At 31.9% G+C, this 15,952-nt stretch overlaps 1 long non-coding RNA gene across 1 annotated transcript; it reads right to left on the bottom strand.

The window, feature by feature from the left end:
• Positions 1 to 4,531: 4,531 nt before the first annotated feature.
• LOC134707896 (uncharacterized) lies at positions 4,532 to 10,568 on the bottom strand. The gene is made up of 3 exons (XR_010105784.1): positions 9,300 to 10,568; positions 7,651 to 7,748; positions 4,532 to 7,109 (listed from the first exon to the last, which is right to left on the bottom strand). It is a non-coding gene; the product is annotated as an uncharacterized LOC134707896 (long non-coding RNA).
• Positions 10,569 to 15,952: the final 5,384 nt, after the last annotated feature.

Below are 15,952 nucleotides of genomic sequence, written 5' to 3'. Positions count from 1 at the left end.
CTTTTATAAATTTTTCTTCTGGAAAGCATTATGAATGAAGTTTCATGCAAGCACAAATTTGTCCTTAAATGTATAGTATGAAATGCCGAAAATAATTTTTTTATGTTGCTCAAAATTAGGGAAAATTTTCTGCGAAATCGTCAGGTATCGTGAAAAACCCCAAAATTCACCAAGAAAAGCCATGGGACCATATATATTTGAGTGCGGTAAAATCACAAATAGATATAGAGCTTCAATTAGACAACAACAGATTTTCCATAATTAGTTTAATGAAAACGCCTTATTAGGAGATAATTGCTAAAAATAGCATTGCCGGCAACGGGGCCACCATTTAGTTCTTTATATCCTATAATGGTCTCAAAATATGTCAAAAATTGTATTTACAGAAAAATTTAGACATCAAAAACGCTTTACTAGTGTTGTGATTTGTGTGAATAATTCCGTTTTCATGCTATAGTCTGTTTCTTATTTGCTTTCAAAATACGGGTAGGTACAGGATTTCATCGCCTTGGTGTGACTTTTCTGTTTTTATCCAAAATTTGTCTTACAAGCTTGATAGCCATACATAGGCCTAACTTTTGGCGATACTTGTTTGATCTTGTCACATCACATGACACAGAAATCTTCGGATTTAACCATCCCCCTTTTTTGGTAAAAACGGCTCCAAGGGTATTTGCATACGCTTAACGATTTCGCATCATTCAAAACATTTACCATACTACTTGTATAGCTAATATAGACCACCAGAAGATGTTTTTTACGAATGAAGCTAAAATGTGCACATGTAGCCGATTTATAAAGCTATAGTCCGTTTCAAAATAGTGAATTTATTTCATATTGAACTGGTCCGAATTTTTTATTTGTTTTTCAGTACAGTGTCACTCAAATTAAATTTTCTGTTGATCAATATCAGAAGCACATGATTACTTCGAAAAGGCAATACTAACAAAGAGGCAAAATATTACACCTGCAACAAACAGTACCGTAATGTCTATAAAAATCAGTGTAATTTTTTACCAATTTTTAAACAGGGGTAGGCTCCAGAAATTAAATCCTGTGTATTATACAGTTAACAATGAAATATTTTGCATAGTAGAATGAAGTCAAGCCATGTTCAAGTAACTAATGCGGCAAAAAAAATCAAATTTCAAAAATTGTTTATTACCGTATAGGTTACAATGTACCAAATAAAATTACATGGGCGCAGCCATTTTATGAAGGGAACATGACATAGAGATAAAAATAGATGGCTCTCTGTGATTGGTTGTTATATCTTTTATAAATTTTTCTTCTGGAAAGCATTATGAATGAAGTTTCATGCAAGCACAAATTTGTCCTTAAATGTATAGTATGAAATGCCGAAAATAATTTTTTTATGTTGCTCAAAATTAGGGAAAATTTTCTGCGAAATCGTCAGGTATCGTGAAAAACCCCAAAATTCACCAAGAAAAGCCATGGGACCATATATATTTGAGTGCGGTAAAATCACAAATAGATATAGAGCTTCAATTAGACAACAACAGATTTTCCATAATTAGTTTAATGAAAACGCCTTATTAGGAGATAATTGCTAAAAATAGCATTGCCGGCAACGGGGCCACCATTTAGTTCTTTATATCCTATAATGGTCTCAAAATATGTCAAAAATTGTATTTACAGAAAAATTTAGACATCAAAAACGCTTTACTAGTGTTGTGATTTGTGTGAATAATTCCGTTTTCATGCTATAGTCTGTTTCTTATTTGCTTTCAAAATACGGGTAGGTACAGGATTTCATCGCCTTGGTGTGACTTTTCTGTTTTTATCCAAAATTTGTCTTACAAGCTTGATAGCCATACATAGGCCTAACTTTTGGCGATACTTGTTTGATCTTGTCACATCACATGACACAGAAATCTTCGGATTTAACCATCCCCCTTTTTTGGTAAAAACGGCTCCAAGGGTATTTGCATACGCTTAACGATTTCGCATCATTCAAAACATTTACCATACTACTTGTATAGCTAATATAGACCACCAGAAGATGTTTTTTACGAAAAGAAGCTAAAATGTGCACATGTAGCCGATTTATAAAGCTATAGTCCGTTTCAAAATAGTGAATTTATTTCATATTGAACTGGTCCGAATTTTTTATTTGTTTTTCAGTACAGTGTCACTCAAATTAAATTTTCTGTTGATCAATATCAGAAGCACATGATTACTTCGAAAAGGCAATACTAACAAAGAGGCAAAATATTACACCTGCAACAAACAGTACCGTAATGTCTATAAAAATCAGTGTAATTTTTTACCAATTTTTAAACAGGGGTAGGCTCCAGAAATTAAATCCTGTGTATTATACAGTTAACAATGAAATATTTTGCATAGTAGAATGAAGTCAAGCCATGTTCAAGTAACTAATGCGGCAAAAAAAATCAAATTTCAAAAATTGTTTATTACCGTATAGGTTACAATGTACCAAATAAAATTACATGGGCGCAGCCATTTTATGAAGGGAACATGACATAGAGATAAAAATAGATGGCTCTCTGTGATTGGTTGTTATATCTTTTATAAATTTTTCTTCTGGAAAGCATTATGAATGAAGTTTCATGCAAGCACAAATTTGTCCTTAAATGTATAGTATGAAATGCCGAAAATAATTTTTTTATGTTGCTCAAAATTAGGGAAAATTTTCTGCGAAATCGTCAGGTATCGTGAAAAACCCCAAAATTCACCAAGAAAAGCCATGGGACCATATATATTTGAGTGCGGTAAAATCACAAATAGATATAGAGCTTCAATTAGACAACAACAGATTTTCCATAATTAGTTTAATGAAAACGCCTTATTAGGAGATAATTGCTAAAAATAGCATTGCCGGCAACGGGGCCACCATTTAGTTCTTTATATCCTATAATGGTCTCAAAATATGTCAAAAATTGTATTTACAGAAAAATTTAGACATCAAAAACGCTTTACTAGTGTTGTGATTTGTGTGAATAATTCCGTTTTCATGCTATAGTCTGTTTCTTATTTGCTTTCAAAATACGGGTAGGTACAGGATTTCATCGCCTTGGTGTGACTTTTCTGTTTTTATCCAAAATTTGTCTTACAAGCTTGATAGCCATACATAGGCCTAACTTTTGGCGATACTTGTTTGATCTTGTCACATCACATGACACAGAAATCTTCGGATTTAACCATCCCCCTTTTTTGGTAAAAACGGCTCCAAGGGTATTTGCATACGCTTAACGATTTCGCATCATTCAAAACATTTACCATACTACTTGTATAGCTAATATAGACCACCAGAAGATGTTTTTTACGAAAAGAAGCTAAAATGTGCACATGTAGCCGATTTATAAAGCTATAGTCCGTTTCAAAATAGTGAATTTATTTCATATTGAACTGGTCCGAATTTTTTATTTGTTTTTCAGTACAGTGTCACTCAAATTAAATTTTCTGTTGATCAATATCAGAAGCACATGATTACTTCGAAAAGGCAATACTAACAAAGAGGCAAAATATTACACCTGCAACAAACAGTACCGTAATGTCTATAAAAATCAGTGTAATTTTTTACCAATTTTTAAACAGGGGTAGGCTCCAGAAATTAAATCCTGTGTATTATACAGTTAACAATGAAATATTTTGCATAGTAGAATGAAGTCAAGCCATGTTCAAGTAACTAATGCGGCAAAAAAAATCAAATTTCAAAAATTGTTTATTACCGTATAGGTTACAATGTACCAAATAAAATTACATGGGCGCAGCCATTTTATGAAGGGAACATGACATAGAGATAAAAATAGATGGCTCTCTGTGATTGGTTGTTATATCTTTTATAAATTTTTCTTCTGGAAAGCATTATGAATGAAGTTTCATGCAAGCACAAATTTGTCCTTAAGAGCCAATCTGCCAGAAAACCATGCAAAACCGTCCGAATGCCAATTTTGCCAAATGAGTTCATACTTGGCACATTGGTGCACCTTATTGATGTAATTAACCACACAATTTTTTTTTTGGAAATTTTGAACCGATCTTGATTTTTTTTAGGCGCCATCTTTAAACAGCTGAAATTGCTCGAAAACGTCAAAAATAAGCCTTTTTTGGCATATTTTGATGGTTTAAATAAAAAAACATGGCAATATCTATAATTTTTTGATAGTTGTTCCTAATAATACATTACTTTAAGTGTAAGAATGCATAGAAATAACAATGCTGTCTATAAAGTGTATGTATAATCTAACCATTTCAATATGTTCTATTTAGCTTCAAGTCCAAAATGGCTGATTTTGGTCATCTTTAAGAGCCAAAATACTCCAAGACCCGTTTATTATTGTAAAACAACATATCTACTTGCAAAGTATAACTATATATACTCAATCAAAAAAAATATTAAGCTCGGCAAATAATGTTGGTGTCTAGTATATGCCACAACAAAATGGGGTAGCCTGCATATTCAAATTTTCTCAATTTTGCCGTCTAATTTTTAAAATCTGACATATTATAAGATGTGGATTTATAAATAAGTATAACAACAAAAGGAAAAGATTAATTAAGGTTTCATTTAATACATTAAGAAAAAAATCATATACAAATACAAATTATTCATTACAAATCTAGAGGCTCCCAGGAGCCGAAATAGCTTGAATTGACAAATTGTGCACCTCAAAACGATAAAAAACACATAATTCATTAGCAATAAATTTAAAACAATTCAGAATAAGTTCAGACTGTAAAAATAAGTTTTTCTGACCACTTTTGCAATATTTTCTTATATCATATTGATATAGCTGTCAGATATTAGCAGAAAACTCTGAAAATTTGTAAAGGAGAAGGTCCGGTAAGGACTCATTTTGGCCTCAAATTTCAGTTTCATCTGACGAAAGATTTTGACCACTTTTTAAACACTTAAGTGTCTATTTCACTTGATTCAATTAGTAAATGTGAAAGATTTTAACTGATTCAGTCATTTAAGACAATCAGATTCATGCTCAAATATGCAAAATCTCTCAAATATGCCAAAAAACGTCACTTTTTAGATGGTTTTTATCAAAAATGAAAGTGGTCGCATCTGTGTTCATCCACAACCTTTATATATGTTATGTATTATCATAAAATACAACTTACATTTCAATATTAAGAATGAACACGAATGTGGCCACTTTCGTTAACACGGAAACCGTCTAAAATTTAACTAAAATGATAGAATATTGAAGATTTCAGTAATTTAGCATGACTTAATGGTGCTACAACCCGATATATGTCAATTGTATTGTCAAAAACAGCCCATTTTTATGTAGCAGAAGCATTCAACTGTCCAATAAATAACTTAAAGTTTACATTTTAACAATTTTGTAAAACTGTTATATTTTGGGGCCAAAAAGGGGTCTTACCGGACCTACTCCTTTACACACTTCAGGGACAATAGCTCATAGATGTTACGTCCCAATTTTACAGAAAAATTTTGGGTAGTAAAAGATCTTGACATTTTGATAGTTTTACAATATATATATATGCTGCAGTGCAGGCGATTTGGTGTCACGATATCACAGTAGCATTGGTTCGAATCCCGGCGAGGGAAGAACCAAAAATTTGCGAAAGCAAATTTACAGATCTAACATTGTTGGGTTGATGTTAAGACGAGTTGTATATATATATATATATATATATATATATATGTATGATACTTCTTCTAAAGTTTTTAAAATAATGGTTTAAAAGAGAAAACTGTAAACAGTTGCAATATAGAGATGATTTTAACAGACACTAAGAGATGGACTTTTTTATGGCCCTTTGAGCCTAGTATGCTAACAAGGTAATATTTGCCAGGTACCTATATATCTACGTTGCTGCAATGTGGTCAATAAAAACATGAAAATCATAAATGCATCTACTGTAATGTAGTCAATACAAAAATGATAATCATAAATGTATCTTAAACTAGATGTGTGAAAGCAACACGAAAGGCTACGTCTCAAAAATTTGAAAATCTGCAATTTCAATAACACATGTGGATACAAACATGATGGTTGTCTCACATATTAAAAAATCAGCTCTTAATCTGGAGGCATATACAAAAATGTCCATATAAATGTGAATTTTGAACAATTTTCAAAGTTTAAAACCCTTAATTCTGGAAAAAATTACACAGCGGAACGAAACTTAAACTTGATATGTAACTCATCATGGTTAGCTCACATACCAAAAATCAGCCCAATATCTGAAGGCATTTTAATAGAAGAAAGGTCCATATACCTTAGATTTTCCAAAATTTTTCAAAGTCCAAAGCCCGAAATTACAGCAAATATTAGGGTAGCATGACGAAACTTTAACTTGATCTGTAACTCACATACCAAAAATCAGCCCAATATCTGAAAGCTTTTAGGAAAAAAGTGCATATAACTGTGATTTTCAACAATTTATCAAAGTCCATAGCGGGTAATTTCAACAGAAATTAGGGGAGTGGAACAAAACTTATACTTGATCTGTAACTCATCATAGTCAACTTACATACCAAAAATCAAGCCAATATCTATGGCGTTTAGAAAAAAACACAGTTTAATGGTTTGTTTCGGAATGACTGAATTATGGAATTACGGAAAATCGGTATTTTAGTACAAGGGTAAAACTTAAGGCACCGACTACTTTGTTACTGGCCATAAAAATCCCATAACTAGACGAAAAACAAATTACTTCAGTTTAAATTTACTAGTGCCAAATTTTCAAAGAATTTTGAATGAAATTGAATAGCTGTTTAGATTACTGTCATGACTGTACCTCTACATGACATCCTGAGAAATAACAAAATTAAAACAAGTCATATGAATCTTCAAATTTCAATAAAGTTAAATGTTTTTTTGATACTTGAACAGCAAGGTTTTACTATAAAAACAAGTGTACATTAACTTTCTTGTAAAAGAAAATCCATAACATAAAAATCTTCATTAATGATGAACTGTTATTTTTTGGAACATCATCCCATGGAAGATGTAAGTAGTGTTTTAAAGATGCAAAGTTTCTGTTACTTGTTTGGTTGGTTGAAATTGTTTCTGTCAGAAGCATTATCAGTCTTCCAATCTGATGTTGACTGCTGTAAAGTTCAGTTAGTTGTGAGTCTAGATCTGAAAATCACAAAACATACATGTACATATATAGATCAGGCTGTTAGCTTTCATATTTTTTCATTTTCCAATTTTTTGGCCTTTTATGGCTGAATAGATATGCAGTATTGGTCTTGTGCATTGTTGAAGGCCATATGGCATATGAAGACTTATAGCTTACATATAAGTTGTATGTCATCTATTCTAATTGGCAATCATACCACTTTTTTTCATATTTTTTATTTACATGTTTACCACTGACAGGAAATAAAGATGACGACTTTTTTTTTTGCCATCCTTAGTGGCCATCTTGAAAATGTAATAGTTGTTGAATGCAAAACATAGGACCGCCCTATATATGTACGAATGTACTACATGTATTCCTACTACAAATTGAATTAGTATAAAAGTGATTTTTCAATGGGAAAACCAAGTTAACAAAGACATGTTCAATAAAACTGATGTATAATTATTATAAAGATGATGACGTATATACTTTGTATGTCATTATAACCATATTTTCCAAACAGTTAAATTAATATATAGGTTAATAATATCTTACCAGTATCTTGTTCTTTACATGTATTTAGTTTGACCTGGCTATTGTCACATTCACAAAAATCATCAGCATTGCCTGCATCTATTATCATGACAATAGTCCTACAAATGAAAAGTGTTAAACTATAAAATAATTCTTCAATTTTGTATCACAGGAATTGTAGGGTAGTGTAGCATCACTGTGCATGTTTTTTTTGTTTCTTTTAAAAAGGGCTCTATAAATATAATTCATACATTTATACATACATGTACATCAATGAACATGTACATGTAAGGTCCCAAAATTGAAGTTTATAAAAGTTTGCAATGCTTTTGATACTTTAGTCGCCATGGCCTACATTCATTGACATTGTATAATAGATCATTAAACAATATTATTCTTTAGATAAAGTTATCTAGTGTTTCATGTACAGAATGTTGTATGTAAAACATGTTTTGGAATGAGGCTTTACCACCAGGTAGAAGCTTTTTTAATAAACAAAGACCTGAACATGTACAACTTCCATTAAAAACTTAAAATTAAACTTAGGGTAAGAGAATAAAAACATATTGTCCTGCTTAATGTTGAACATGTTGAAATAAATTTTGATTACTATCATGCTTATCATGCTTATGGTCTATAAATTGTTTTTTTAAGCAAAAAATTAATATACATGTACATGATGTATATTGTACCCTGGTTAATAGCTTAACAATTTAAATTCTGTCCTTAGCTGACAAGGAAATTTTGACCATTTTAATCCTCCCCCTTTCTTTTTGGTAATTAAATGGTCCCAAGACTCACGCCATATATACATTTAATATATAACTGTTGCATGGGTTTATTAATGCGATTTTATAATTCAAGACTGAAATGTGATTTAAATTTTGAGATATTCAGAAATATCCTGTTTGATTCATATAAAAAATACTCAAAATGTGAGTTTTAATTAAATTGCAATTACAAAAAAAAAAATGTTTTACATGATTACCCTTTCACATTCTAGCTATAATAAAAACATTACAATAATTTCTCAATTTACAGTATATTATTTGTTTGCACTTGGCTATGGGAAATAGATAAGATGTCCTAGAACAGGTCAGGTGTAAAAGAATATTCACATGCCCTTTCAACTCCCTCCTTTCTTTTTTCATCTGGCTATTGTATCAAATGTTGGTCCCCTAATTTCAGATTGACTATATAGTGGGTCTCATTAGGGGGCTAGGATGAAATTTGAAAAAATAGGCAGGACAGGAGTTTTGAGTAAAAAAAAAAGGCAGGATGAGACACTTGCAAAAAAATAAGTCAGGACGACAATTTAGGTAAAAAAAGTCAAGATAAACTAAAAAAAATAGAAGGCAGGACCAAACAGAGTGAAAAATAAAAAGGCAGCACAGAAATTACAGCTAAAAAAAAAAGCAGGACAAAATTTTCATCCTAGCCCCCCCCCCCCCCCTAAAAATCAAATGGAAGCTCCCTTAGGTGCATAGTATAAGCGGGATACTGGAATCTAACAAAACAATAAGCGGTGTTCCGGGGTCAGAACCCCAACCCCCACCAATGAGATCCTCTTAAAGGGCCTTTATACATGTATAAAGAACTAATAAAAATTGATTGTTAAGAAGTTGTACTACTACTTATGAAAATTGATTGTTAAGAGTTGTACAATGTACCTGATCCTAGTGGAATGACTCGTCCTGTATACACCCTGTCAGGAAATGATGAAGATCCTTGGTCAGCTTTCAAATTGGCTTTGCTGGAAGACGGTTGGACGGGATGTTGACATCTTGCTTGACTATGATGTCAATGAAATTATTCCATAAAAGTCCCTGTACTTCAAGCATATTCTAACATGTCTAAGACGAGATGATATAACAACCATAGGAAAATAAACCACTCCTCGTCTTATATAAAACAAGGACTCCTGTTGGAAATTCTACACCATAGTTTGCATCATGTTTATTCACTAAGTTATGATTATTGTCTGGTAAATTATTGTCATGAATTTGGCAGATTCTTGCATTGGCAGTAATTATTCTTTTGTTCTTTAGTGCATTCAGAAATCTTAAATAGTTTGTAATATGTAGATGCATAATGCTGGGATAGCCTCCTAGATTATTAAAGTTGCAAACTTCGCTGTAAACTTTGTCTGCCAAGTCCATCACTGGGAGCTGACATGTTGCCCAAGGGAGATAAGTCAATGGAAGAGCATAAAAGATGTACTCCCTGGTTTCAGCCAATTTATTGATTTTTGCACTTGCAGTACAAAAACGTCTTATTTAAATTTTTAGACACATTTATTTTACTTTTTTAAATGATTTTATTAGCTATTTTATTACAATTGTATTTAGAATTAAATTAAAATCAAAATCAAAATGTGCCAATTTGGGACTAAAATCACCATTCTTCCAAGGCAAAAATTAACATGTAATAGTCATTTGCCAAGCTTAATACTTTAATCTATTATAAAAAATACACCATAATTAAAACTAATATAAGTTGCAAACATATATGGAATAGGTCTTGCAAGTTAGAAGCAAGTAAAAGTCATGTAAATTCATGTATGAAAAATCTAGCCTTTGCGTCCGTGCTCCTGGCAATGTGCCAAATAGTTTAAATTTTCATTTGTATTGACCAGAACATAGTAAAATGAATGGATTCCAGCTGACATTACTCTAAAAACTCAACTCCCCCATTTAATATGCTTCTGGGTAGTTCTTAAAAGGCATTAAAAGTTGGATTTTTCCTTGGTTTTCGAATGAATTTACATAATTATGCAAATGAGGCTGTTACTAAAAATAGATATGATTCTGGCGAAAATTAAGTAGCCATTTTTTTTTATTTTATGTAGAGGATTGAGATGATATATAAAAAATTGTCAAGTTGTGATTGTCGATTTGGACGATTTTCTGAATATTGCATGGTTTTCTGGCGGATTGGCTCTTAAATGTATAGTATGAAATGCCGAAAATAATTTTTTTATGTTGCTCAAAATTAGGGAAAATTTTCTGCGAAATCGTCAGGTATCGTGAAAAACCCCAAAATTCACCAAGAAAAGCCATGGGACCATATATATTTGAGTGCGGTAAAATCACAAATAGATATAGAGCTTCAATTAGACAACAACAGATTTTCCATAATTAGTTTAATGAAAACGCCTTATTAGGAGATAATTGCTAAAAATAGCATTGCCGGCAACGGGGCCACCATTTAGTTCTTTATATCCTATAATGGTCTCAAAATATGTCAAAAATTGTATTTACAGAAAAATTTAGACATCAAAAACGCTTTACTAGTGTTGTGATTTGTGTGAATAATTCCGTTTTCATGCTATAGTCTGTTTCTTATTTGCTTTCAAAATACGGGTAGGTACAGGATTTCATCGCCTTGGTGTGACTTTTCTGTTTTTATCCAAAATTTGTCTTACAAGCTTGATAGCCATACATAGGCCTAACTTTTGGCGATACTTGTTTGATCTTGTCACATCACATGACACAGAAATCTTCGGATTTAACCATCCCCCTTTTTTGGTAAAAACGGCTCCAAGGGTATTTGCATACGCTTAACGATTTCGCATCATTCAAAACATTTACCATACTACTTGTATAGCTAATATAGACCACCAGAAGATGTTTTTTACGAAAAGAAGCTAAAATGTGCACATGTAGCCGATTTATAAAGCTATAGTCCGTTTCAAAATAGTGAATTTATTTCATATTGAACTGGTCCGAATTTTTTATTTGTTTTTCAGTACAGTGTCACTCAAATTAAATTTTCTGTTGATCAATATCAGAAGCACATGATTACTTCGAAAAGGCAATACTAACAAAGAGGCAAAATATTACACCTGCAACAAACAGTACCGTAATGTCTATAAAAATCAGTGTAATTTTTTACCAATTTTTAAACAGGGGTAGGCTCCAGAAATTAAATCCTGTGTATTATACAGTTAACAATGAAATATTTTGCATAGTAGAATGAAGTCAAGCCATGTTCAAGTAACTAATGCGGCAAAAAAAATCAAATTTCAAAAATTGTTTATTACCGTATAATGGTCTCAAAATATGTCAAAAATTGTATTTACAGAAAAATTTAGACATCAAAAACGCTTTACTAGTGTTGTGATTTGTGTGAATAATTCCGTTTTCATGCTATAGTCTGTTTCTTATTTGCTTTCAAAATACGGGTAGGTACAGGATTTCATCGCCTTGGTGTGACTTTTCTGTTTTTATCCAAAATTTGTCTTACAAGCTTGATAGCCATACATAGGCCTAACTTTTGGCGATACTTGTTTGATCTTGTCACATCACATGACACAGAAATCTTCGGATTTAACCATCCCCCTTTTTTGGTAAAAACGGCTCCAAGGGTATTTGCATACGCTTAACGATTTCGCATCATTCAAAACATTTACCATACTACTTGTATAGCTAATATAGACCACCAGAAGATGTTTTTTACGAAAAGAAGCTAAAATGTGCACATGTAGCCGATTTATAAAGCTATAGTCCGTTTCAAAATAGTGAATTTATTTCATATTGAACTGGTCCGAATTTTTTATTTGTTTTTCAGTACAGTGTCACTCAAATTAAATTTTCTGTTGATCAATATCAGAAGCACATGATTACTTCGAAAAGGCAATACTAACAAAGAGGCAAAATATTACACCTGCAACAAACAGTACCGTAATGTCTATAAAAATCAGTGTAATTTTTTACCAATTTTTAAACAGGGGTAGGCTCCAGAAATTAAATCCTGTGTATTATACAGTTAACAATGAAATATTTTGCATAGTAGAATGAAGTCAAGCCATGTTCAAGTAACTAATGCGGCAAAAAAAATCAAATTTCAAAAATTGTTTATTACCGTATAATGGTCTCAAAATATGTCAAAAATTGTATTTACAGAAAAATTTAGACATCAAAAACGCTTTACTAGTGTTGTGATTTGTGTGAATAATTCCGTTTTCATGCTATAGTCTGTTTCTTATTTGCTTTCAAAATACGGGTAGGTACAGGATTTCATCGCCTTGGTGTGACTTTTCTGTTTTTATCCAAAATTTGTCTTACAAGCTTGATAGCCATACATAGGCCTAACTTTTGGCGATACTTGTTTGATCTTGTCACATCACATGACACAGAAATCTTCGGATTTAACCATCCCCCTTTTTTGGTAAAAACGGCTCCAAGGGTATTTGCATACGCTTAACGATTTCGCATCATTCAAAACATTTACCATACTACTTGTATAGCTAATATAGACCACCAGAAGATGTTTTTTACGAAAAGAAGCTAAAATGTGCACATGTAGCCGATTTATAAAGCTATAGTCCGTTTCAAAATAGTGAATTTATTTCATATTGAACTGGTCCGAATTTTTTATTTGTTTTTCAGTACAGTGTCACTCAAATTAAATTTTCTGTTGATCAATATCAGAAGCACATGATTACTTCGAAAAGGCAATACTAACAAAGAGGCAAAATATTACACCTGCAACAAACAGTACCGTAATGTCTATAAAAATCAGTGTAATTTTTTACCAATTTTTAAACAGGGGTAGGCTCCAGAAATTAAATCCTGTGTATTATACAGTTAACAATGAAATATTTTGCATAGTAGAATGAAGTCAAGCCATGTTCAAGTAACTAATGCGGCAAAAAAAATCAAATTTCAAAAATTGTTTATTACCGTATAGGTTACAATGTACCAAATAAAATTACATGGGCGCAGCCATTTTATGAAGGGAACATGACATAGAGATAAAAATAGATGGCTCTCTGTGATTGGTTGTTATATCTTTTATAAATTTTTCTTCTGGAAAGCATTATGAATGAAGTTTCATGCAAGCACAAATTTGTCCTTAAATGTATAGTATGAAATGCCGAAAATAATTTTTTTATGTTGCTCAAAATTAGGGAAAATTTTCTGCGAAATCGTCAGGTATCGTGAAAAACCCCAAAATTCACCAAGAAAAGCCATGGGACCATATATATTTGAGTGCGGTAAAATCACAAATAGATATAGAGCTTCAATTAGACAACAACAGATTTTCCATAATTAGTTTAATGAAAACGCCTTATTAGGAGATAATTGCTAAAAATAGCATTGCCGGCAACGGGGCCACCATTTAGTTCTTTATATCCTATAATGGTCTCAAAATATGTCAAAAATTGTATTTACAGAAAAATTTAGACATCAAAAACGCTTTACTAGTGTTGTGATTTGTGTGAATAATTCCGTTTTCATGCTATAGTCTGTTTCTTATTTGCTTTCAAAATACGGGTAGGTACAGGATTTCATCGCCTTGGTGTGACTTTTCTGTTTTTATCCAAAATTTGTCTTACAAGCTTGATAGCCATACATAGGCCTAACTTTTGGCGATACTTGTTTGATCTTGTCACATCACATGACACAGAAATCTTCGGATTTAACCATCCCCCTTTTTTGGTAAAAACGGCTCCAAGGGTATTTGCATACGCTTAACGATTTCGCATCATTCAAAACATTTACCATACTACTTGTATAGCTAATATAGACCACCAGAAGATGTTTTTTACGAAAAGAAGCTAAAATGTGCACATGTAGCCGATTTATAAAGCTATAGTCCGTTTCAAAATAGTGAATTTATTTCATATTGAACTGGTCCGAATTTTTTATTTGTTTTTCAGTACAGTGTCACTCAAATTAAATTTTCTGTTGATCAATATCAGAAGCACATGATTACTTCGAAAAGGCAATACTAACAAAGAGGCAAAATATTACACCTGCAACAAACAGTACCGTAATGTCTATAAAAATCAGTGTAATTTTTTACCAATTTTTAAACAGGGGTAGGCTCCAGAAATTAAATCCTGTGTATTATACAGTTAACAATGAAATATTTTGCATAGTAGAATGAAGTCAAGCCATGTTCAAGTAACTAATGCGGCAAAAAAAATCAAATTTCAAAAATTGTTTATTACCGTATAATGGTCTCAAAATATGTCAAAAATTGTATTTACAGAAAAATTTAGACATCAAAAACGCTTTACTAGTGTTGTGATTTGTGTGAATAATTCCGTTTTCATGCTATAGTCTGTTTCTTATTTGCTTTCAAAATACGGGTAGGTACAGGATTTCATCGCCTTGGTGTGACTTTTCTGTTTTTATCCAAAATTTGTCTTACAAGCTTGATAGCCATACATAGGCCTAACTTTTGGCGATACTTGTTTGATCTTGTCACATCACATGACACAGAAATCTTCGGATTTAACCATCCCCCTTTTTTGGTAAAAACGGCTCCAAGGGTATTTGCATACGCTTAACGATTTCGCATCATTCAAAACATTTACCATACTACTTGTATAGCTAATATAGACCACCAGAAGATGTTTTTTACGAAAAGAAGCTAAAATGTGCACATGTAGCCGATTTATAAAGCTATAGTCCGTTTCAAAATAGTGAATTTATTTCATATTGAACTGGTCCGAATTTTTTATTTGTTTTTCAGTACAGTGTCACTCAAATTAAATTTTCTGTTGATCAATATCAGAAGCACATGATTACTTCGAAAAGGCAATACTAACAAAGAGGCAAAATATTACACCTGCAACAAACAGTACCGTAATGTCTATAAAAATCAGTGTAATTTTTTACCAATTTTTAAACAGGGGTAGGCTCCAGAAATTAAATCCTGTGTATTATACAGTTAACAATGAAATATTTTGCATAGTAGAATGAAGTCAAGCCATGTTCAAGTAACTAATGCGGCAAAAAAAATCAAATTTCAAAAATTGTTTATTACCGTATAATGGTCTCAAAATATGTCAAAAATTGTATTTACAGAAAAATTTAGACATCAAAAACGCTTTACTAGTGTTGTGATTTGTGTGAATAATTCCGTTTTCATGCTATAGTCTGTTTCTTATTTGCTTTCAAAATACGGGTAGGTACAGGATTTCATCGCCTTGGTGTGACTTTTCTGTTTTTATCCAAAATTTGTCTTACAAGCTTGATAGCCATACATAGGCCTAACTTTTGGCGATACTTGTTTGATCTTGTCACATCACATGACACAGAACTCTTCGGATTTAACCATCCCCCTTTTTTGGTAAAAACGGCTCCAAGGGTATTTGCATACGCTTAACGATTTCGCATCATTCAAAACATTTACCATACTACTTGTATAGCTAATATAGACCACCAGAAGATGTTTTTTACGAAAAGAAGCTAAAATGTGCACATGTAGCCGATTTATAAAGCTATAGTCCGTTTCAAAATAGTGAATTTATTTCATATTGAACTGGTCCGAATTTTTTATTTGTTTTTCAGTACAGTGTCACTCAAAT

This window comes from Mytilus trossulus, chromosome 2 (genome assembly GCF_036588685.1).
Source record: "Mytilus trossulus isolate FHL-02 chromosome 2, PNRI_Mtr1.1.1.hap1, whole genome shotgun sequence".
NCBI lineage: Eukaryota > Metazoa > Mollusca > Bivalvia > Mytilida > Mytilidae > Mytilus > Mytilus trossulus.
Note: the sequence above shows the minus strand (reverse complement) of the source record. Positions and strands in the feature narration are given on the sequence as shown.